Source organism: Pseudochaenichthys georgianus, chromosome 17 (genome assembly GCF_902827115.2).
Source record: "Pseudochaenichthys georgianus chromosome 17, fPseGeo1.2, whole genome shotgun sequence".
In the NCBI taxonomy this organism is placed as follows: Eukaryota; Metazoa; Chordata; class Actinopteri; order Perciformes; family Channichthyidae; genus Pseudochaenichthys; species Pseudochaenichthys georgianus.
This window is the reverse complement of record NC_047519.1, coordinates 40,689,974-40,712,817: the sequence shown is the minus strand read 5'-3', so window position 1 is coordinate 40,712,817 and position 22,844 is coordinate 40,689,974. Positions and strand designations below refer to the sequence as shown.

The following is a 22,844-nucleotide window of genomic DNA, read 5'->3' as shown; positions in this document are numbered from 1 at the left end:
GACTTGAAATCAAATGGGGTCTCCCCGCGCCGGTTCAAACCCTGCTCACAGCGTTTGAAGTGTCTTGAAACTTCTGTAGCTGGCTGATTGCTGCCAAGTGAGGCATCAACTTGGTTAATGCTACCAAAATTGTTATTGTTTCCCACAAGGGGCTCATACGGTTACCCGAAAATTCCATGAAGACTGTGGAAAAATAAGCTGTGATGGCCGAGTGGTTAAGGCGTTGGACTCGAAATCCAATGGGGTCTCCTCGCGCAGGTTCAAACCCTGCTCACAGCGTTTGAAGACTCTTTAAACTTCTGGAGGTGGCTGATTGCTGCCAAGTGAGTCATCGACTTAGTTAAAGCTACCAACCTTGTTATTGTTTCCCACAAGGGGCTCATACGGTTACCCGAAAATTCCATGAAGACTCTGTAAAAAATAGCTGTGATGGCAGAGTGGTTAAGGCGTTGGACTTGAAATCCAATGGGGTCTCCCCGCGCAGGTTCAAACCCTGCTCACAGCGTTTGAAGTCTCTTTAAACTTCTGGAGCTGGCTGAATCCTGCCAAGTGAGTCATCGACTTAGTTAAAGCTCCCAAAGTGTTTCTTGTTACCCAAAAGGGGCTCATACGGTTACCCGAAAATTCCATGAAGAATTAAAAACAGCTGTGATGGCCGAGTGGTTTAGGCGTTGGATTTTTTTTTTTTTCTAACTAATGGACAATTTTCGATTTAAACCTCGATTTTTTTCAGTTTTTTTCTAAACAAACCAGACCAAGGCAAAATGTAAATACATATTTTCTTTATTAACACAATACAAATAAATGAGATTACCAAGTAGTCAAGGCCTATGTGAACAAATCAGTTGTTCAAGAATAAAAAAAATAAAATAAAAACAGCACCACGGCACTTGGTTGTCATTAATGTGCAAAGATTTTTTTTAAATCAAACTGAAAAAAAAATCTCTTCTAGGCCATCCCTGAAAAATCTTGTAAAATGAAATACAACAAATAATAAATAATGATAATGAAATGAATAATAAAAAAATACCCTCAAACAAAATAACATCCCCTTAACTTTCTAGGAAGTTGTCTTTCCACAGACCTTACACAGAACAGTTGTTTGTTCTATATATGACCGCTTGTACCCGAACCACTTCCATACAACTGAAGTAGCACCTTTTTTAGGAATGAGTTCTTCATCTGTGTTCGTGGACATTTTTATGGTACATCTGTCGGTGAAGCGGTGAATGTGATTGTAGTAGGCTATGTGACTACCCGATCTGCAGCTCTGCACATGCATACAGTGTTATAAATGAAAATCAATGTTTTTGATGGCATAAAGTACCTTAAACATACCGTCAGTTTAAATGCTGTTTTATACTGAAAAACCAGAAGTTCTCGTGCGCAGTTGTTAAGCTTTTATTCTGAAAATCCTTCATCTCCGGTTAGCATTTAGCATGTGGCTAATATACCATTTACTATAGAGGTGAATTTAGTAGCGATATGACACGGAGTGTTGCACACCGAAACCTACTGATTTCAACATTACAACTACTGTATAGACGTCGAGATATTATTATTTCTGAATATTAAATGAAGGTACAGTTTATTTGAATACGTTTGTTTACAGACGTGGGGAGCATGAGACAACAACCGGAACTACCAGAAATGAAACCAGCCGTGAAGTTTTTCCTGTCTTGAGTATTGATTACAGCGTTCAAAACCATATTAAATGAAAAGTCATGAAAGAGATAAGGAGGAGAAAAGGCGTGTTTAGTTATATATGTAATGTACAATGTCTGAGTCCTCTGTTATGCTCAACAACGAACACAGCATAACAACAGCAGATCGGGCAGAGCTGCAGATCGGGTAGTCACAGGCAATGTGGCTGAGTTTTGTGCGCATTCTGGAAAGTGAGAGAGTAAGCTACTACGGAGTCCCTTAAAGCAAAACAAATCTGCGGAGTCTAGAAATGTTTTAAAATCGCGATTTTTCGGTTCAGCCATTTCACAAACCGTAGGAAAGTAAAAATGCAAATTAATCGTGAAAACCGAAAAAATCGCCCAGCCCTAGTTCAAACCCTAATCACAGCGTTTGAAGTCTCTTTAAACTTCTGGAGCTGGCTGATTGCTGCCAAGTGAGTCATTGACTTAGTTAAAGCTCCCAAAGTGTTTCTTCTTACCAAAAAGGGGCTCATACGGTTACCTGAAAATTCCATGAAGAATTAAAAACAGCTGTGATGGCCGAGTGGTTAAGGCGTTGGACTTGAAATCCAATGGGGTCTCCCCGCGCAGGTTCAAACCCTGCTCACAGCGTTTGAAGTCTCTTTAAACTTCTGGAGCTGGCTGAATCCTGCCAATTGAGGCATCGACTTAATGAAAGCTCCCAAAGTGGTTCTTGTTTCCCAAAAGGGGCTCATACGGTTACCCGAAAATTCCAGGAAGAATTAAAAACAGCTGTGATGGCTGAGTGGTTAAGGCGTTGGACTTGAAATCCAATGGGGTCTCCCCGCGCAGGTTCAAACCCTGCTCACAGCGTTTGAAGTCTCTTTAAACTTCTGCAGCTGGCTGATTGCTGCCAAGTGAGGCATCAACTTCGTTAAAGCTCCCAAACTTATTCTTGTTTCCTGAATGGAGCTCATACGGTTACTGATAGAGATTTTGTGGGACAACTGGTCCGCTTTCCAAATCTCCACGCGTCCCTAACAAGCTGGTTATCATACAGGAAGGAGTCCAGAACATACAAGTATCCGTTAAAACAATAATCTATTTTAATGGTAATATAACAATGCAATACAATCAATACATTACCATACAAAGCCATATCATATCATATGCGTAATGTCAGGAGTATGCCTCCTCCTGGCCCTTGTTCACAGGCTGCCACGACCTTCCGGTCCGGGCGGCGCGAGAAGAGAGAGACAGAACAAAAAGCTGAATAGGCTTTCATACCAACAGATACAGGAAGGGGTGGAGTTTACTCAACCTCCACACACACACCCCCCCCCCCGCCCCCCACATTCCAGAGACCTCAGATGTGTCTTAAAGGATATTTCTTTGCTTCCAAAGATAACACAAATATTTCACCTCTCATATCTACAACTTCTGGTTACACAGAATATAAAGTAATTAAACCCACACATATACTATTCAAGATATGTAGACTTCCCTGAAACATGACATGCTAGAGATCTTATGCAGAATATACTCTTCCCCCACCTAGCACCATGTCCTGCATACATACACCTCCCCCACAGGGCAATAAAACCCTGTTTACTCTAAACAGCCCTGGTTTAGAGCCATTTTAGTCCTCACCATTATGTAAGGATAAAACAGAGAAATCAATATAAAACACAAACACAAGTATTGTTTAAACAGTATTCACTTAACTGCTACTATTGATAATTACCAGAGAAACTCAAGGGACCTCTTTTAATATCTGGAAATTGCAACAAGACTTTCTGCCATTTCAAATGTAACACACTTTTTAAATATCAGATGATGCATTACCCGAAAATTCCATGAAGACTTAAAGACAGCTGTGATGGCCGAGTGGTTAAGGCGTTGGACTTGAAATCCAATGGGGTCTCCCCGCGCAGGTTCAAACCCTGCTCACAGCGATTGAAATGTCTTTAAACTTCTGGAGCTGGCTGAATCCTGCCAAGTGAGTCATCGACTTAGTTAATGCTACCAACCTTGTTATTGTTTCCCACAAGGGGCTCATACGGTTACCCGAAAATTCCATCAAGACTGTGGAAAAAAAAGCTGTGATGGCCGAGTGGTTAAGGCGTTGGACTCGAAATCCAATGGGGTCTCCCCACGCAGGTTCAAACCCTGCTCACAGCGTTTGAAGTCTCTTTAAACTTCTGGAGCTGGCAGATTGCTGCCAAGTGAGTCATTGACTTAGTTAAAGCTCCCAGAGTGTTTCTTGTTACCCAAAAGGGGCTCATACGGTTACCTGAAAATTCAATGAAGAATTAAAAACAGCTCTGATAGCCGAGTGGTTAAGGCGTTGGACTTGAAATCCAATGGGGTCTCCCCGCGCAGGTTCAAGCCCTGCTCACAGCATTTGAAGTCTCTCTAAGCTTCTTGAGCTGGCAGATTGCTGCCAAGTGAGTCATTGACTTAGTTAAAGCTCCCAAAGTGTTTCTTGTTACCCAAAAGGGGCTCATACGGTTACCCGAAAATTCCATGAATTATCAAAAACAGCTGTGATGGCCGAGTGGTTAAGGCGTTGGACTTGAAATCCAATGGGGTCTCCCCGCGCAGGTTCAAACCCTGCTCACAGCGATTGAAATGTCTTTAAACTTCTGGAGCTGGCTGAATCCTGCCAAGTGAGTCATCGACTTAATTAAAGCTCCCAAAGTAGTTCTTGTTTCCCAAAAGGGGCTCATACGGTTACCCGAAAATTCCATGAAGAATTAAAAACAGCTGTGATGGCCGAGTGGTTAAGGCGTTGGACTCGAAATCCAATGGGATCTCCCAGCGCAGGTTCAAACCCTGCTCACAGCGTTTGAAGTCTCTTTAAACTTTTGGAGCTGGCTGAATCCTGCCAAGTGAGGCATCAACTTGGTTAATGCTACCAAAATTGTTATTGTTTCCCACAAGGGGCTCATACGGTTACCCGAAAATTCCATGAAGACTGTGTAAAAAACAGCTGTGATGGCCGAGTGGTTAAGGCGTTGGACTCGAAATCCAATGGGGTCTCCCCGCGCAGGTTCAAACCCTGCTCACAGCGATTGAAATGTCTTTACACTTCTGGAGCTCGCTGAATCCTGACAAGTGAGTCATCGACTTAACTAAAGCTCCCAAAGTAGTTCTTGTTTCCCAAAAGGGGCTCATACGGTTACCTGAAAATTCCATGAAGAATTAAAAACAGCTGTGATGGCCGATTGGTTAAGGCGTTGGACTTGAAATCCAATGGGGTCTCCCCACGCAGGTTCAAACCCTGCTCACAGCGTTTGAAGTCTCTTTAAACTTCTGGAGCTGGCTGAATCCTGCCAAGTGAGGCATCAAGTTAGTTAAAGCTACCAAACTTGTTCTTGTTTCGTGAATGGAGCTCATACGGTTACCCGAAAATTCCATGAAGAATTAAAAACAGCTGTGATGGCCGAGTGGTTAAGGCGTTGGACTTGAAATCAAATGGGGTCTCCCTGCGCCGCTTCAAACCCTGCTCACAGCGTTTGAAGTGTCTTGAAACTTCTGTAGCTGGCTGATTGCTGCCAAGTGAGGCATCAACTTGGTTAATGCTACCAAAATTGTTATTGTTTCCCACAAGGGGCTCATACGGTTACCCGAAAATTCCATGAAGACTGTGGAAAAATAAGCTGTGATGGCCGAGTGGTTAAGGCGTTGGACTTGAAATCCAATGGGGTCTCCCCGCGCAGGTTCAAACCCTGCTCACAGTGTTTGAAGTCTCTTTAAACTTCTGGAGCTGGCAGATTGCTGCCAAGTGAGTCATTGACTTAGTTAAAGCTCCCAAAGTGTTTCTTGTTACCCAAAAGGGGCTCATACGGTTACCCGAAAATTCCATGAATTATCAAAAGCAGCTGTGATGGCCGAGTGGTTAAGGCGTTGGACTTGAAATCCAATGGGGTCTCCCCGCGCAGGTTCAAACCCTGCTCACAGCGATTGAAATGTCTTTAAACTTCTGGAGCTGGCTGAATCCTGCCAAGTGAGTCATCGACTTAATTAAAGCTCCCAAAGTAGTTCTTGTTACCCAAAAGCGGCTCATACGGTTACCCGAAAATTCCATGAAGACTGTGGAAAAAAAAAGCTGTGATGGCCGAGTGGTTAAGGCGTTGGACTCGAAATCCAATGGGGTCTCACAGCGCAGGTTCAAACCCTGCTCACAGCGTTTGAAGTCTCTTTAAACTTTTGGAGCTGGCTGAATCCTGCCAAGTGAGGCATCAACTTGGTTAATGCTACCAAAATTGTTATTGTTTCCCACAAGGGGCTCATACGGTTACCCGAAAATTCCATGAAGACTGTGTAAAAAACAGCTGTGATGGCCGAGTGGTTAAGGCGTTGGACTCGAAATCCAATGGGGTCTCCCCGCGCAGGTTCAAACCCTGCTCACAGCGTTTGAAGTGTCTTTAAACTTCTGGAGCTGGCTGATTGCTGCCAAGTGAGTCATCGACTTAATTAAAGCTCCCAAAGTAGTTCTTGTTTCCCAAAAGGGGCTCATACGGTTACCCGAAAATTCCATGAATTATCAAAAGCAGCTGTGATGGCCGAGTGGTTAAGGCGTTGGACTCGAAATCCAATGGGGTCTCCCAGCGCAGGTTCAAACCCTGCTCACAGCGTTTGAAGTCTCTTTAAACTTTTGGAGCTGGCTGAATCCTGCCAAGTGAGGCATCAACTTGGTTAATGCTACCAAAATTGTTATTGTTTCCCACAAGGGGCTCATACGGTTACCCGAAAATTCCATGAAGACTGTGTAAAAAACAGCTGTGATGGCCGAGTGGTTAAGGTGTTGGACTCGAAATCCAATGGGGTCTCCCCGCGCAGGTTCAAACCCTGCTCACAGCGTTCGAAGTGTCTTTAAACTTCTGGAGCTGGCTGATTGCTGCCAAGTGAGGCATCAACTTAGTTAAAGCTACCAAACTTGTTCTTGTTTCCCAAAAGGGGCTCATACGGTTACCCGAAAATTCCATGAAGAAATAAAAACAGCTGTGATGGCCGAGTGGTTAAGGCGTTGGACTTGAAATCCAATGGGGTCTCCCCACGCAGGTTCAAACCCTGCTCACAGCGTTTGAAGTCTCTTTAAACTTCTGGAGCTGGCTGAATCCTGCAAAGTGAGTCATCAACTTGGTTAATGCTACCAAAATTGTTATTGTTTCCCACAAGGGGCTCATACGGTTACCCGAAAATTCCATGAAGACTGTGGAAAAATAAGCTGTGATGGCCGAGTGGTTAAGGCGCTGGACTTGAAATCCAATGGGGTCTCCCCGCGCAGGTTCAAACCCTGCTCACAGCGTTTGAATACTCTTTAAACTTCTGGAGCTGGCAGATTGCTGCCAAGTGAGTCATCGACTTAATTAAAGCTCCCAAAGTAGTTCTTGTTTCCCAAAAGGGGCTCATACGGTTACCCGAAAATTCCATGAAGAATTAAAAACAGCTGTGATGGCCGAGTGGTTAAGGCGTTGGACTCGAAATCCAATGGGGTCTCCCAGCGCAGGTTCAAACCCTGCTCACAGCGTTTGAAGTCTCTTTAAACTTTTGGAGCTGGCTGAATCCTGCCAAGTGAGGCATCAACTTGGTTAATGCTACCAAAATTGTTATTGTTTCCCACAAGGGGCTCATACGGTTACCCGAAAATTCCATGAAGACTGTGTAAAAAACAGCTGTGATGGCCGAGTGGTTAAGGCGTTGGACTCGAAATCCAATGGGGTCTCCCCGCGCAGGTTCAAACCCTGCTCACAGCGTTTGAAGTGTCTTTAAACTTCTGGAGCTGGCTGATTGCTGCCAAGTGAGTCATCGACTTAGTTAAAGCTCACAAAGTGGTTCTTGTTTCCAAAAAGGGGCTCATACGGTTACCCGAAAATTCCATGAAGAATTAAAAACAGCTGTGATGTACGAGTGGTTAAGGCGTTGGACTCGAAATCCAATGGGGTCTCCCCGCGCAGGTTCAAACCCTGCTCACAGCGTTCGAAGTGTATTTAAACTTTTGGAGCTGGCTGAATCCTGCCAAGTGAGGCATCAAGTTAGTTAAAGCTACCAAACTTGTTCTTGTTTCGTGAATGGAGCTCATACGGTTACCCGAATATTCCATGAAGAATTAAAAACAGCTGTGATGGCGGAGTGGTTAAGGCGTTGGACTTGAAATCTAATGGGTTCTCCCTGCGCAGGTTCGAACCCTGCTCACAGCGTTTTAAGTCTCTTTAAACTTCTGGAGCTGGCTGAATCCTGCCAAGTGAGGCATCAACTTAGTTAAAGCTACCAAACTTGTTCTTGTTTCCTGAATGGAGCTCATACGGTTATGTGGCAATTCCTTGAATAACCAAGCTAATTAGCTGTGATGGCGGAGTGGTTAAGGCGTTGGACTTGAAATCCAATGGGGTCTCCCCGCGTAGGTTCAAACCCTTCTCACAGCGTTTGAAGCCTCTTTAAACTTCTGGAGCTGGCTGAATCCTGCCAATTGAGGCATCAACTTAGTTAATGCGACCAACTTTGTTATTGTTTCCCACAAGGGGCTCATACGGTTACCCGAAAATTCCATGAAGACTGTGGAAAAAAAGGCTGTGATGGCCGAGTGGTTAATGTGAGAGAAACTTTGCTGTCTCTGAGGAACTGCACACGGCTAAAGCAGCCTCCCTCTCCTCAGTCATCATCCTCTTGGACCTGTCTGCTGCATTCAACACGGTGAACCATCAGATCCTCCTTCGCACTCTCCAAGAACTTGGAGTTTCAGGCTCTGCACTTTCCCTCCTCACCTCATACCTCAAAGACCGCACCTACAGGGTAACTTGGAGAGGGTCCGAGTCCGACCCTTGTCAATTAACTACAGGGGTCCCTCAGGGCTCTGTTCTTGGTCCCCTCCTCTTCTCCCTGTACACAAACTCGCTCGGATCTGTCATTAGCCCGCATGGTTTTTCATACCACTGCTACGCTGACGACACCCAACTAATTCTGTCCTTTTCCCGCTCAGAGACCCAAGTGGTCGCACGCATCTCTTCTTGTTTAGCTGACATCTCTCAGTGTATGTCCGCTCATCATCTCAAGCTCAACCTTGACAAAACTGAAGTGCTTTTCCTTCCGGGAAAAGATTGTCCCACTCTTGACCTAACAATCAACCATCAACATTGGCACCTCTGCTGTCTAGAATGACTAACAAATAACTGCTAACAGAGCACTTATATACTAATAAAGGACTGGCTTATCTAAAGCCAGTTGAGTAGCACTTGAACTGATTGGCTCTATGAAACCTGATGTACTTGTATGATTCTGTTTTCCTCAAGGTTGTGTCTTCCTGGTCGAATGTACTTATTGTAAGTCGCTTTGGATAAAAGCGTCAGCTAAATGCAATGTAATGTAATGTAAAAACTTCTGCTCAGCAATGTTGATGGAAGAAATGGAAGCTGGAATCCGCTTTATATCAAACACTGAATTTATTTGAGAGTCACGGCCGTGAGTGAGTCCAAGGCATTTCCACAACGTGCATTGAGAAATCCTGAGTCAACACTGAGAAATACACAGAAAACACAGGCAATTCTACCAGAGGATCCAGGAGGAGCCTCTGTTTGCGCCCTTTCTAATCATAATTAAATGAAGGATCTTCAGAGACAAAGAAAGTCTGTTTAGAGTAATCTGCCTAGTTGGCCACACTTCCCCCAACAGGAAGGCAGGACCTTTGACCTGTGCCCTGCTCTAAGTATCAGCAGACACATGTGAAAACACTAAAATGCTTCTATACACAGACAACAGGAGAATATTCTCTAACAGATCCACGCTTTTATCAATTTATTGATAACCAATTAACATTAGTCTAAGAATATTTCAGTCACTACTTAAATCAAATAAAACGTCCTCAGAGTTGTGCGGATTTCTCATTACATTAATTACATCAAAAACAGAATAAGATTGAAACAGTCAATCACAATGGTTGATACAGACAACCATAATAGAAAAATCATCTTTCTTCAGTGTTCGATTTCTTTTGTCAAAAAGGCACAATAATAACACATGCAATACAAAAGTATAATAGTAAAATATATGTTTCAAAAACAAGATCTTTTATCATTTATCACTCAGTTAATCTCATTCATCAAACACAAATTCAAATTCAGCTTACATCTTTAAAGATTTACTTCAAGGCAATTACTTATTAAAACACAATTAGAATGTAGGATTATAAGAAATCCAATTGAGGTATAAATCAGAATCATTAGGGATTCAGTTAAAATTCAAAGTTAAGGTATACATTCACAGTGATGAATCGATCAATCTGTAATCTGTAAAGGTACAGTGTCCTCAATCTTTAACATTACTTTACGTTTACTTCAATACACTTATTCAAGAGTAAGGCACTTTACTACATACATTGTATTCAAATACATTTGTTCAAAAATCTGAAAAGGAGAAGTCAGACATGTTATTGTAAACAACATGAGGAAGGAAAAGTCAAAACCATTTGTTCTAAACAACCTGAGGAAGGAAAAGTCAAAAACATTTATTCTGAGTGTCAACTTTAATCAATTTATCAATCGCTGAAAGGAGGTACCCAAGGTACAGGAACTGCCATGGAGACCCAAGGGTCTGGAAGCTCGGTGTCGTACATCAACATTGTGTCATCTACAGTAGAATACCCCACTAATCTCTGTGGGGCCTGGAGGGTAGTCTTAGCAACCCTGCGTATGGCTAATTTAACTACAGTGATCAAACAGGTCACTAGGATTAGCACAACCAAGATAAACACTGCATCAGTAACAACAAATTTAACCAACCCCGCTCCCCAGGATCCAAGGGTTCCACTTAAATCCCCAAATGTAAACCCATGAGTTTCATGCAATGCTTTTATCCCATTAGCCGTGTCATGAACCATATCCGTAACTTCAGGTGTGGCGTCAGAGACAAAGGAACAGCACTCCGCACCAATTACTTTACATGCGCCCCCCTGGGCAGCTAAGAGGAGGTCCAGCGCCATGCGATTCTGTAGTGCTACCGTCCTAACTTCCTGCAATTCTTTATGTTCCGCTAATATCGTGATATTTGATACATTTAGATGATGTTCCACTACTTTGGATAATGCCATGATCTCCTGCTGACTGACATAAATGCCGTACCAGGGCAAAAATAGGTTCGCTACCTGTTGTCCTTTTGTAATGGACCTGCTGTTCCTGTGTAGAGAGGGAAGTATCGCTGCAATCTCATTTGCCTCTACTTTACGGATTAAAGGAATTAGGTAGGCTAGATAACAGGTGCCATAAAAAACGTCATATGGTACGCAGCCATAGGCCCGGTCGCCACAAACTAAGTAAACTCTCTGTGGGAGGGGAATTCTGGCTAATTGTACCCTCACTATGGTATTACAGTCGCTGTGTCCCACATCCGGAGAGGTGTGAGATCCTGCTTCATTCTGGAAACAGATGGACACATTCTTCCATTCGTGTACTACAATTGGGGGAACATATATTGAACAGTCCCGTGTAGGGGGATTGCCTAGTGGTATTGGTTGCGTACAATCGTGTATTTTAACCTCAATGGAGTTCACTGTTCTGGAGCCAAACCAGGGCACAACTGTTACCAAAGCTTCAACCAGCAAAGATGCCATGTGTGGTTGTTTTGTGCATGTTGGACTTGTGGAATTAACCAAACAATTAGTTTGTACCAGAGCTAACTGGAATCTGTATTCAAATGCTAGGTTAATGTATTTCTTCACATATATTAGTTTTAAAAACATCAATCGTTTGAAACCGTCAGGCAGATAATTTGTATTTACTGTCTCAACAATGAGAGAGACCAGACCCTCGTACTGTAACGGTTTATCAGAGTCTGTTGGGTATGAAGGAGTGTAGCAGTCCTCAGCCTCATCGCTAATCCTAGAGTAAATGTTGTTCCAACTGATTAATTTATAATCCACTTTTGCAAAAGGAATTGGGCTAAACATAGGAGAATGCATGGATTCTGGCATATTTTGGCACAGCCAACAGTTGCTAATATTACGTTCATGTGCGTAGTCTAACATTAAACTTACTGCAGAATTAGTTTTAGTTTGTTTAAAAGGAGTGATTAAGGCCTTTTTTGAAAAATCTACATCACCTCCTGAGTGTTTAAGTGGAGTGGATAGAACATTTGTTTTTCTATCTGGTCCAGACAGTTTGCATACAGTAGCACCTGGATTGGGAACCTGGTAATTTGGTTTCCTCACTCTACATGTTACTTTATTCCCTTATCATTGTCTTAAACTGTTCTCTAGTGCTACACCACAGTTCTGGGGGCATGTCTTCAATGGTGTCGAGTGCCATTCTCACCCCCTCCGACGTCACTCCGTCCGTACGGTACCGGTCCATTGGATATATCTCCCACGTTGAGTAAACTAAGGACACATAAGATACAATAATACAGTTAGATGAATCACATATTGAAGCTGGACAGTTAAAAGAAACAGTCTCTGATTTGTGATCAGGGAGGGAGACAATCCTCCTGATTCTTCCTCCTTTTCTTTCTCGTTGTGTCTCTCGCACCATACTGAATGTCTGTGTGGTGATTGGATACAACCTGTCCTTGTCGCTCGGCACTGATTTGCCCGTTGGTGTCGTTTTGCCCTCAGGGTCTGGGCCCTGAGTGGTCAAGTCGTCTGCGCTCGTAGATAAGAGCACCTTATTTTCTTCCCCAGACGGGCGAGATCCCTCGCCACCTGTCGTTGGGATTTCCACAGCTCCATCTAGCAGGGTGACCTTGGCCAGGTACAGAAGACCCAGCATGACGATGATGATGACTGCCTTCACACGCCAGCATCCGGTAGAGGGGAGAGACGACATCTTGTAGCGTGAATCCACTCCGGTCTCCCTTGTCCCCTCAGCGCTGTTCTGGTCACTATTAACACCTGGAAAGGACCTTTCCACCTGGGAGACAGAGCATCTTTTTCAAGAGATTTGATTAGTACATTATCACCAATCTGAAACGGGTGGGTGGGCTCCTCTCCCGGCTGGGGGAGCCTGTCAGCCACCTGCCTGTGAAACTTTCTCAACATGTCAGTTAGATATTTGACATAGTTAGTCATGTAATCCTCTGTCCACAAAAGAGTGAGTTTGTGGGGTGTTACTGGGGGGCTAGATCCTGCGAACATTACCCTTCCCATCAATACCTCGTGTGGGCTAAGCCCTGTCGTTGCATTTGGTGAACTTCTGATGGAGCACAGAACTAGTGGCAGCGCGTCTACCCATTTTAGTCCTGTGGTCAACATTGTTTTAGTGAGTTTCTCCTTTATAGTCAAGTTCATTCTCTCAACTTGGCCTGAGCTCTGTGGGTGATAGGGAACATGCAATTGCCATTTGAACCCTAACACTGTAGCTAGACTCTGGGTTATCTTAGAAATGAATGCTGGACCTCTGTCACTGTTAATTCCTGTGGGCACACCAAATCTAGGAATAACATATTTGAGAATACACTTTACAACTGTTCTAGCGTCTTCTTTTCTGGTAGGGTAGGCCTCTACCCATTTGGAGAACTGGCACACTATTGCCAAAAGATATTTGAATCCTTGGCATGGTGGCATATGTGAAAAGTCAATTTGCATATTTACAAAGGGCCCCGAGGGGGGCGGTAAGTGTTCATGCTGAATTTGACCACTTCTTCGTCTTGTCTGCTGGCATATCATGCATCTATCTACCAGGGTCTGTGTAGCTAGTGTAATCAAAGCTTTGAGTTCAATGGAGCCTCGCTCGGTGCCAACTGACTTTTCATTTTTCCGCTCATTGTAACCTCTTTTTTCTGCAATAGTCATCCAAGCTTTAACGCAGTCCTTCATGTACGTTACATCCCAGGAGCAATTCGCCTCCTGTTCAATTAATTTGAATGCCTGCCACAACACGGCCATGTCAAAAGTGCCCGTTAACGGCCAATCAAACAGAATCTGTTCTTTCTGACTATTCTGTTGTGAGTGCTCACAAAGTAACGATGTGAACGGCATAACTTTGTTCCAATCCAAGCTTCTTCCGACAATTCCTGACGGCATATTAGGGGAAAAAATGTGCGTGTAATGGCTGTCTGTAATAGGATTTTTTGTAAGTGTCTTGGTGCGTGAATCATTCTCCCTCTTACCAACGGACTCGTTTGCGGAGACAGTATTACCCATGTGTAACGGTTAGTACAATAAAACAAACACTGCAATTAGACAAACAAACATAAAAACTCTCAACAACTCAGCCTGACAAAAACTCTTCCAGCCTATTTTAATCCGAATTAGGGAGACTTTCAGAGGGGGTTTTAATTATGAGAGCCTTCTTTACTCATAATTTTGTGTTCAGCAAACACAGCTAAATTCAGCAATTCATATAACATTCTCATACCACGCATTAACCACTTTCTTTAGTTCAAAAATGGTAATAGTCGCGGAAATAATGCTGTATGTTCCTCTCTCTGCATGCTGCTCTCCACAGGGGGCAGAGAATCAGCACCTCCGCAGAAATGCTGTTGATTTAGGCTTTAATTATCCTCTGAAAACTCCTAAATTCGGCGATTCGTTTAAATACAAATCTTGCGACATTGCTTCTAATTCAGAAAATCCACCTTGCTGGTGCTCCTTTTCAAAGTCTCTCCGAATATTTGCTGTGTGTAATTGCCTGGTGATTTAATTCCAAGAATCACACACAGAGGAAATCGATGAAATTCGATTTTCCGAGGTTATTTATTAGCCCCAAATATTCTCATAGTTTTCACATGGGCCGTGATTGCTCGTAGACACATGTCCCAGCAACAACCACGGGGAAATTGGCCAGGACAACGTCCTCTTGACACCGATTCCCGAGGTTATGATTAGCCTCCAGATGTAAATGAGTAGAGAAACCCAAAAAAATTGCAGCAGCTCAGTTCTCTCAGGTAATTGTGATACACCGTTGATCCCAAACGCTGGTAAGACAATCTCAAAATAGAATTGTACTTACCAGCCTCTGAAGATCTTTTGGTGTCCTGTTCCGTGACGCCAATCTGTGAGAGAAACTTCTGCTCAGCAATGTTGATGGAAGAAATGGAAGCTGGAATCCGCTTTATATCAAAACACTGAGTTTATTTGAGAGTCACGGCCGTGAGTGAGTCCAAGGCATTTCCACAACGTGCATTGAGAAATCCAGAGTCAACACTGAGAAATACACATAAAACACAGGCAATTCTACCAGAGGATCCAGGAGGAGCCTCTGTTTGCGCCCTTTCTAATCATAATTAAATGAAGGATCTTCAGAGACAAAGAAAGTCTGTTTAGAGTCATCTGCCTAGTTGGCCACACTTCCCCCAACAGGAAGGCAGGACCTTTGACCTGTGCCCTGCTCTAAGTATCAGCAGACACATGTGAAAACACTAAAATGCTTCTATACACAGACAACAGGAGAATATTCTCTAACAGATCCACGCTTTTATCAATTTATTGATAACCAATTAACATTAGTCTAAGAATATTTCAGTCACTACTTAAATCAAATAAAATGTCCTCAGAGTTGTGTGGATTTCTCATTACATTAATTACATCAAAAACAGAATAAGATTGAAACAGTCAATCACAATGGTTGATACAGACAACCATAATAGAAAAATCATCTTTCTTCAGTGTTTGATTTCTTTTGTCAAAAAGGCACAATAATAACACATGCAATACAAAAGTATAATAGTAAAATATATGTTTCAAAAACAAGATCTTTTATCATTTATCACTCAGTTAATCTCATTCATCAAACACAAATTCAAATTCAGCTTACATCTTTAAAGATTTACTTCAAGGCAATTACTTATTAAAACACAATTAGAATGTAGGATTATAAGAAATCCAATTGAGGTATAAATCAGAATCATTAGGGATTCAGTTAAAATTCAAAGTGAAGGTATACATTCACAGTGATGAATCGATCAATCTGTAATCTGTAAAGGTACAGTGTCCTCAATCTTTAACATTACTTTACGTTTACTTCAATACACTTATTCAAGAGTAAGGCACTTTACTACATACATTTTATTCAAATACATTTGTTCAAAAATCTGAAAAGGAGAAGTCAGACATTTTATTGTAAACAACCTGAGGAAGGAAAAGTCAAAACCATTTATTCTAAACAACCTGAGGAAGGAAAAGTCAAAAACATTTATTCTTTATTCTGAGTGTCAACTTTAATCAATTTATCAATCGCTGAAAGGAGGTACCCAAGGTACAGGAACTGCCATGGAGACCCAAGGGTCTGGAAGCTCGGTGTCGTACATCAACATTGTGTCAACTACAGTAGAATACCCCACTAGCCTCTGTGGGGCCTGGAGGGTAGTCTTGGCAACCCTGCGTATGGCTAATTCAACTACAGTGATCAAACAGGTCACTAGGATTAGCACAACCAAGATAAACACTGCAACAGTAACAACAAATTTAACCAACCCCGCTCCCCAGGATCCAAGGGTTCCACTTAAATCCCCAAACGTAAACCCATGAGTTTCATGCAATTCTTTTATCCCATTAGCCGTGTCATGAACCATATCCGTAACTTCAGGTGTGGCGTCAGAGACAAAGGAACAGCACTCCGCACCAATTACTTTACATGCGCCCCCCTGGGCAGCTAAGAGGAGGTCCAGTGCCATGCGATTCTGTAGTGCTACCGTCCTAACTTCCTGCAATTCTTTATGTTCCGCTAATATCGCGATATTTGATACATTTAGATGATGTTCCACTACTTTGGATAATGCCATGATCTCCTGCTGACTGACATAAATGCCGTACCAGGGCAAAAATAGGTTCGCTACCTGTTGTCCTTTTGTAATGGACCTGCTGTTCCTGTGTAGAGAGGGAAGTATCGCTGCAATCTCATTTGCCTCTACTTTACGGATTAAAGGAATTAGGTAGGCTAGATAACAGGTGCAATGAAAAACATCTTATGGTACGCAGCCATAGGCCCGGTCCCCACAAACTAAGTAAACTCTCTGTGGGAGGGGAATTCTGGCAAATTTTACCCTCACTATGGTATTACAGTCGCTGTGTCCCACATCCGGAGAGGTGTGAGATCCTGCTTCATTCTGGAAACAGATGGACACATTCTTCCATTCGTGTACTACAATTGGGGGAACATATATTGAACAGCCACGTGTAGGGGGATTGCCTAGTGGTATTGGTTGCGTACAATCATGTATTTTAACCTCAACGGAGTTCACTGTTCTGGAGCCAAACCAGGGCACAACTGTTACCAAAGCTTCAACCAGCAAAGATGCCATGTGTGGTTGTTTTGTGCATGTTGGACTTGTGGAATTAACCGAACAATTAGTTTGTACCAGAGCTAACTGGAATCTGTATTCAAAAGCTAGGTTAATGTATTTCTTCACATATATTAGTTTTAAAAACATCAATCGTTTGAAACCGTCAGGCAGACAACAGGAGAATATTCTCTAACAGTTAAGGCGTTGGACTTGAAATCCAATGGGGTCTCCCTGCGCAAGGCAATTCTAAGTGCTTAACAAAAAATGAAAGACATTAAGCATTAAAAAAGAAAAGCTAATGATATAAACATTAAAAGGACAAATACATGGATAAAAGTTACAGTGCAGTCTAAAATATGAATAGTTCAATTAAACATTAAAAGAAAAAGTACATGGATAAAAGTTACAGTGCAGTTTAAGATATGAATAGTTCAATTAAAATCAGTGACAAAAAGAAAAGTCTTCAGCCTGGATTTAAAAGTAGTAAGAGTTGCAGCGGACCTGCAGGTTTCTGGGAGTTTGTTCCAGATATTTGGAGCATAATAACTGAACGCTGCTTCTCCATGTTCAGTTCTGACTCTGGGGACAGAAAGCTGACCAGTCCCTGAAGACCTGAGAGATCTGGATGGTTCATCATTTAGCAGGAGGTCAGTAATGTATTTTGGGCCTAAACCATTCAGTGCTTTATAAACCAGCAGCAATATTTTTGAAATCTATTCTTTGACACACAGGAAGCCAGTGTAAAGACTTCAGAACTGGAGTGATGTGATCCACTTTCTTAGTGTTAGTGAGGACTCGAGCAGCGGCGTTCTGAATCAGCTGCAGCTTTCTAAAAGATTTTTTAGTGAGACCTGTGAAGACACCATTGCAGTAGTCGAGGCTACTGAAGATAAAGGCATGGACAAGTTTTTCCAAATCCTGCTGTGACATTAGTCTTTTAATCCTAGATATATTCTTTAGGTGATAGTAGGCTGATTTAGTAACTGTTTTAATGTGACTGTTGAATCTCAGGTCAGAGTCCATGACTACACCTAGATTTCTGGCTTTATCTGTTGGTTTGAACATTGCACACTGAAGCTCAGCGCTAACTTTTATACGTTCTGCCTTGGCTCCAAAAACCATTACCTCAGTTTTATCTTTGTTTAATTGGAGAAAGTTCTGACACATCCAATCATTGATTTGTTCAATGCACTTACTCAGTGTTTGAATTGGAGCATAGTCTCCTGGTGAAATTGTTACGTAAATGTGTGTGTCATCCGCATAGCTATGGTAACTTATTTTGTTGTTCTTCATTATCTGAGCCAGTATAGAATATAGACTTTTCAGTGTCCCACATTTTGCACAGAACTGTCCCACATTAGGAAAACAGATTGTCTGAGACAACTTGGCACTAAGAGTACTAATATGTCTACCATTTCTTGTATGAGTTTAATATCTGCATGTTCTCTTTTGGTTTGATTAGGACACATCCTGGGGATTTCAGAATGTTACTGGATTTTGATTTATTGTATCGGCTTCATGTCGCAATATATTCCCGAAGTCTGAAATGCAAAAATGTTCCACATTAGGGCAATTCACCCTGCATTTAATCATTTTGTTTATTTTTAACGAAATAAATGTGGTTTAATCCATCATGAAATTAATGTAGGCTATTTACTTAGTACATATCTGACATTAACGATTAACACACTGTTCATACTGCTCACAGGCTGATATCTAGTGTATTCATACCCCTCACTGTTTATTCATCATTCAATTCATTATATATTTTATTCTGTAGATTGTGAACATTACTTTTCACTTTACTGCTTGTTGCACCTGGTTAGAAGCTAAACTGCATTTCGTTGTCTCAGTACCTGTAATCTGTGCAATAACAATAAAGTTGAATCTAATCTTGAGCAGGAACTAATGTAGGCTATTTACTTAGTAGGCCTACATATCTGACATAACGATTAAACACGTTTGTGCATTCTTTATGAATGCAAACCGAGTCATTTCGTTTATTTTTAACGAAATAAATGTGATTTAATCCACATAATTTACTGTGTTAATTGTTTACTTAGTATTGTTTAACTTGAATGTTCTTCACTTTTTAAATGCCTCTGTGATGTGCTGCTACCCATTTCCCCTCGGGGACTAATAAACGAATACTATGACATTAACGATTAAACACATTTGTGCATTCTTTATGAATGCAAACCGAGTCAAGCCGACTCTAATAAACGAATACTATATATTGAACGTCTATTGAATGGCCTTTGTATGTATACAGTACAGTATAGCCCAACCATTACACCTTCCTTTTTTCCCGTCAAGAGTTTGAATTGGAGAAAGGTAATCGGTGGTGCTTTTATAGCCTATTGCATAATAACTGTGTGATTTATATTGCTTTTCAAATGCATATGGCCACCCATTTACACGGCTCTTCCCGTCAAGAATATGAATAGAACGTAGTTAGATCACTTTACATTTCTGCGAATGAATTTTTAATCACACACGTCTCCCCATCCCGAAAATAAAAAGAGGAAACAATTTTCAAGTTCAGTTTTCACCATTTTATTTAAAATAACTGACATACAGTAACAGACACATGCTGTAGGCCTATCTGCTGCGGAAACCAGGACGAGCGATTTCGGGATCTGTTTTTCTGGGGCTCCTCAGTCTCTCGTTTACCCGGCTCCTGATCTTATGCCACTGGTCAATGTTCAGATTTGGGAACCGATTGGAAACATAAGACTCAATCTGTTGCTTCACATTGAGGGGAAGAGGCATTTTCCCATTTTCACCATTCTCCCATAGCCTATGTTACAAATGGCGTTATGGTCATGAACATATTAGCAGCATAGATCTCAGGGCGATGCTGTCCCTTAAAAAAGCTGTCCTGGTAAAAACTTTCCTCTCGTTCTGAGGAAACAGCCCTGGTGGGTTCATCAGGAGTGACCGCCGATACTGAGACAACGAAATGCAGTTTAGCTTCTAACCAGGAGCAACAAGCAGTAAAGTGAAAAGTAATGTTCACAATCTACAGAATAAAATATATAATTAATTGAATGATGAATAAACAGTGAGGGGTATGAATACACTAGATATCAGCCTGTGAGCAGTATGAACAGTGTGTATGAATATGCTAAGATATATAAAGTATGAAAACGGTAGGACCATACCGTTCTCCAGCCCCAACCCCCCCATGTTTCATATGTATGTTGGGGACCCTTTGTTTAAAACTAATTGGCCATCGGAATGTGTGGAGTCACATTCCACAGCTCTCCCCCCTCCTGTGATCCCCCGCACACAGAGAGAGAAATATCAAACATTTAATAAAAGTGAAAAACAATGAACAAGACTTAACGTATTCATCATAATTAATTATATTTATTTCGTTTGGATGTAGGTGATCTTCTACTATATGAACATTTTGGACCCAAAATCACAACATATATGTAAAAACAGATTTTGAAAATGATTTTATTTTTCACAACACAACGAAACCATTTAAAAGCTGGAAATATATACATGGGATGTGACTATGATAATGTGAAAGTTTGATTGAGGTAGCATGGGATTTCATTCTGATAAGGCAAAAGTGTTATTATAAATATAATACAAATATATATATATATACACATTATGTACAAAAATCTGTTTTTTCTGTCTTTATCTGTGCCACGCTTCAAAGCGGTTTCTGTCAACTACGACACAGAGGGCAACATCACAGATTCCTCCTCCTCCATGTCAAAAAACAAGCTTAAAGCTTGACTCACGTTCAGAGTTCTCTTCATCATAGTTGAGTCTTCAAAACTCTAAATATATCTAACTATATCTACATTTTCAATGTTTGTTTGTCACTTTACTTCAATCGCAGTCTCCTGCAGCCTCTCTTCGTCTCCCGCAGCCTGTCTTCGTATATCTTCGTCTCTCTCCATTTCCCGCCGTCTCTCTTCGGTTCCCGCCGTCCCTCTTCGTCTCTTTTCGTCTCGTTTCGTATCACTCCGTTTACCTGATTACCTCACCCCTTCCTGGTAAATACATCCTGTTGAGCAGAATCTACAGTTTCCAGTATTTTCCGTTTCGTAAAATGATAAAATACGGCGAAAATATTAAAATATGTGCTTCCATTATTCATACTTCTGAAATATATCTGTATTAACTTTATATCATCGTATGTCCGTGTTTATTGGGTATTTTTGCATGAAACAAAGACTGGCATATAGTTTCGAGCCAGTACTTTCGACAGAAATACACATATACATCCTGTTGAGCAGGATCTACAGTTTCCAGTATTTTCCGTTTCGTAAAATGATCAAATATGGCGAAGATATTCAAATATGTGCTTCCATATTTCATACTTTTGAAATGTATTAACTTTATATCACCGTATCTCCGTGTTTACTGGGTCTTTTTGCATGAATCAAAGACTGGGATATACAGTAGTTTCAAGCCAGCACTTTCGACAGAAACACACGGCAATGTTGTCCGGACTGTTATTTTTATGCGGCACCGGCTTGAACAGGTCATGTGATCTGATCACGCCGGCGTGACGGTCGACTCCAAAGGGTTAATATTAAATACATATAAGTATTTTTACAACTTGTATTTAGAAATACTCTGTTGTAATTATTGATGCATACATGTGTTCATCCATTTAATGTGGCATCTGCTATAATGGGGTTAATGTATGATATTACTTAATAATACAATACATTATAATATATGATATGATAATTACATTTTAGTTTTATTCATTTCTTATTTCATAGTTTCTCATTATTATTATTATTTTTTATCGCTCATCTTATTTTTGATTTTATTAATCTGTGTGAATCTGTGCTGTCCTGTTTTTTCACTCTCACCCTGTTGCTGTTTGAACTACTGAATTTCCCCACGGGATTAATAAAGGTCCATCTTATCTTATCTTAATGTATAAGTTGATTTACTTCAATCTACTGTACAATATTACAGGAAATATACTGCATAAAGCAAACTATATACTTTATTTGATCTAAAATATTGATGTTTCTACAACACCCATTGTGTATTTTGTGAATGAAGCGCCATCTCATGGTTAAATCCTGTAATTGAACAAATGGGGAAATTGGGCAACGCCCTCTAGCAATTTGGCAACACCCCCAGCCACTGGCATCCGCTGGGCTTTTGACTGGGACACACCCTTTTGAGTCTGATCTGGAGTGCTACATCTGTATAGAAACAAAGTTGTTTCTGTCCTTTAAGTAGGATTCAAACCAATTTAGAACTGTTTCCGAAAGTCCCACCCAGTTTTCCAGTCGGTCTAGTAATATGCTGTGGTCAACAGTGTCAAACGCAGCACTGAGATCTAATAATACTAACACTGAAGTTCTGCCACTGTTTGTGTTTAAGTGGATGTCATTAAAGACCTTTACAAGAGCAGTCTCAGTGCTGTGGTTTGGACGAAAGCCTGACTGGAAGTGTCTTTACATTTCTGGAGCTGGCTGATTGCCGCCAAGTGATGCATCAATTTAGTTAAAGCTGCCAAACTTGTTCTTGTTTCCAGAATGGAGCTCATACGGTTATGTGACAATTTCTTGAACATCCAAGCTAAATAGCTGTGATGGCTGAGTGGTTAAGGCGTTGGACTTGAAATCCAATGGGGTCTCCCCGCGCAGGTTCAAACCCTGCTCACAGCATTTGAAGTCTCTTTAAACTTCTGGAGCTGGCTGAATCCTGCCAAGTGAGTCATCGACTTAATTAAAGCTCCCAAAGTGGTTCTTGTTTCCTGAATGGAGCTCATACGGTTACCTGGCAATTCCTTGAAGCAGCAAGCTAAATAGCTGTGATGGCGAAGTGGTTAAGGCGTTGGACTTGAAATCCAATGGGGTCTCCCCGCGCAGGTTCGTTTCATTTCATTTCAAACCTTTATTTAACCAGATTGGTCCCATTGAGATCATAGATCTCTTTTTCAAGGGAGACCTGCAGCATATAGGTTCCACATGAAACATAAAACAATAA

At 41.5% G+C, this 22,844-nt stretch overlaps 1 protein-coding gene and 27 non-coding genes across 28 annotated transcripts in view; all 28 read left to right on the top strand.

The window, feature by feature from the left end:
* Window positions 1-53, top strand: part of trnas-uga (transfer RNA serine (anticodon UGA)) — an 82-nt gene extending 29 nt beyond the window's left edge. Inside the window, exon 1 of the tRNA in view lies at window positions 1-53. This exon is cut by the window's left edge and continues 29 nt beyond it. This is a non-coding gene — a tRNA (tRNA-Ser).
* LOC117462643 (double-stranded RNA-specific editase B2-like) overlaps window positions 1-22,844 on the top strand; it is a 100,856-nt gene that overhangs the window by 56,189 nt on the left and 21,823 nt on the right. The gene's annotated exons all lie outside the window — the stretch shown is intronic.
* On the top strand, window positions 198-279 carry trnas-cga (transfer RNA serine (anticodon CGA)). Its single transcript has one exon. It is a non-coding gene; the product is annotated as a tRNA-Ser (tRNA).
* Window positions 424-505, top strand: trnas-uga (transfer RNA serine (anticodon UGA)). Its single transcript has one exon. It is a non-coding gene; the product is annotated as a tRNA-Ser (tRNA).
* trnas-uga (transfer RNA serine (anticodon UGA)) lies at window positions 2,216-2,297 on the top strand. Its single transcript has one exon. It is a non-coding gene; the product is annotated as a tRNA-Ser (tRNA).
* On the top strand, window positions 2,438-2,519 carry trnas-uga (transfer RNA serine (anticodon UGA)). The gene has a single exon. It is a non-coding gene; the product is annotated as a tRNA-Ser (tRNA).
* On the top strand, window positions 3,520-3,601 carry trnas-uga (transfer RNA serine (anticodon UGA)). The gene has a single exon. It is a non-coding gene; the product is annotated as a tRNA-Ser (tRNA).
* Window positions 3,746-3,827, top strand: trnas-cga (transfer RNA serine (anticodon CGA)). Its single transcript has one exon. It is a non-coding gene; the product is annotated as a tRNA-Ser (tRNA).
* trnas-uga (transfer RNA serine (anticodon UGA)) lies at window positions 3,968-4,049 on the top strand. The gene has a single exon. It is a non-coding gene; the product is annotated as a tRNA-Ser (tRNA).
* trnas-uga (transfer RNA serine (anticodon UGA)) lies at window positions 4,190-4,271 on the top strand. Its single transcript has one exon. It is a non-coding gene; the product is annotated as a tRNA-Ser (tRNA).
* On the top strand, window positions 4,412-4,493 carry trnas-cga (transfer RNA serine (anticodon CGA)). Its single transcript has one exon. It is a non-coding gene; the product is annotated as a tRNA-Ser (tRNA).
* trnas-cga (transfer RNA serine (anticodon CGA)) lies at window positions 4,638-4,719 on the top strand. Its single transcript has one exon. It is a non-coding gene; the product is annotated as a tRNA-Ser (tRNA).
* Window positions 4,860-4,941, top strand: trnas-uga (transfer RNA serine (anticodon UGA)). The gene has a single exon. It is a non-coding gene; the product is annotated as a tRNA-Ser (tRNA).
* Window positions 5,082-5,163, top strand: trnas-uga (transfer RNA serine (anticodon UGA)). The gene has a single exon. It is a non-coding gene; the product is annotated as a tRNA-Ser (tRNA).
* Window positions 5,308-5,389, top strand: trnas-uga (transfer RNA serine (anticodon UGA)). Its single transcript has one exon. It is a non-coding gene; the product is annotated as a tRNA-Ser (tRNA).
* On the top strand, window positions 5,530-5,611 carry trnas-uga (transfer RNA serine (anticodon UGA)). The gene has a single exon. It is a non-coding gene; the product is annotated as a tRNA-Ser (tRNA).
* trnas-cga (transfer RNA serine (anticodon CGA)) lies at window positions 5,757-5,838 on the top strand. Its single transcript has one exon. It is a non-coding gene; the product is annotated as a tRNA-Ser (tRNA).
* Window positions 5,983-6,064, top strand: trnas-cga (transfer RNA serine (anticodon CGA)). Its single transcript has one exon. It is a non-coding gene; the product is annotated as a tRNA-Ser (tRNA).
* trnas-cga (transfer RNA serine (anticodon CGA)) lies at window positions 6,205-6,286 on the top strand. The gene has a single exon. It is a non-coding gene; the product is annotated as a tRNA-Ser (tRNA).
* trnas-cga (transfer RNA serine (anticodon CGA)) lies at window positions 6,431-6,512 on the top strand. The gene has a single exon. It is a non-coding gene; the product is annotated as a tRNA-Ser (tRNA).
* trnas-uga (transfer RNA serine (anticodon UGA)) lies at window positions 6,653-6,734 on the top strand. Its single transcript has one exon. It is a non-coding gene; the product is annotated as a tRNA-Ser (tRNA).
* On the top strand, window positions 6,879-6,960 carry trnas-uga (transfer RNA serine (anticodon UGA)). Its single transcript has one exon. It is a non-coding gene; the product is annotated as a tRNA-Ser (tRNA).
* trnas-cga (transfer RNA serine (anticodon CGA)) lies at window positions 7,101-7,182 on the top strand. The gene has a single exon. It is a non-coding gene; the product is annotated as a tRNA-Ser (tRNA).
* Window positions 7,327-7,408, top strand: trnas-cga (transfer RNA serine (anticodon CGA)). The gene has a single exon. It is a non-coding gene; the product is annotated as a tRNA-Ser (tRNA).
* trnas-cga (transfer RNA serine (anticodon CGA)) lies at window positions 7,549-7,630 on the top strand. The gene has a single exon. It is a non-coding gene; the product is annotated as a tRNA-Ser (tRNA).
* Window positions 7,771-7,852, top strand: trnas-uga (transfer RNA serine (anticodon UGA)). The gene has a single exon. It is a non-coding gene; the product is annotated as a tRNA-Ser (tRNA).
* Window positions 7,996-8,077, top strand: trnas-uga (transfer RNA serine (anticodon UGA)). Its single transcript has one exon. It is a non-coding gene; the product is annotated as a tRNA-Ser (tRNA).
* Window positions 22,441-22,522, top strand: trnas-uga (transfer RNA serine (anticodon UGA)). Its single transcript has one exon. It is a non-coding gene; the product is annotated as a tRNA-Ser (tRNA).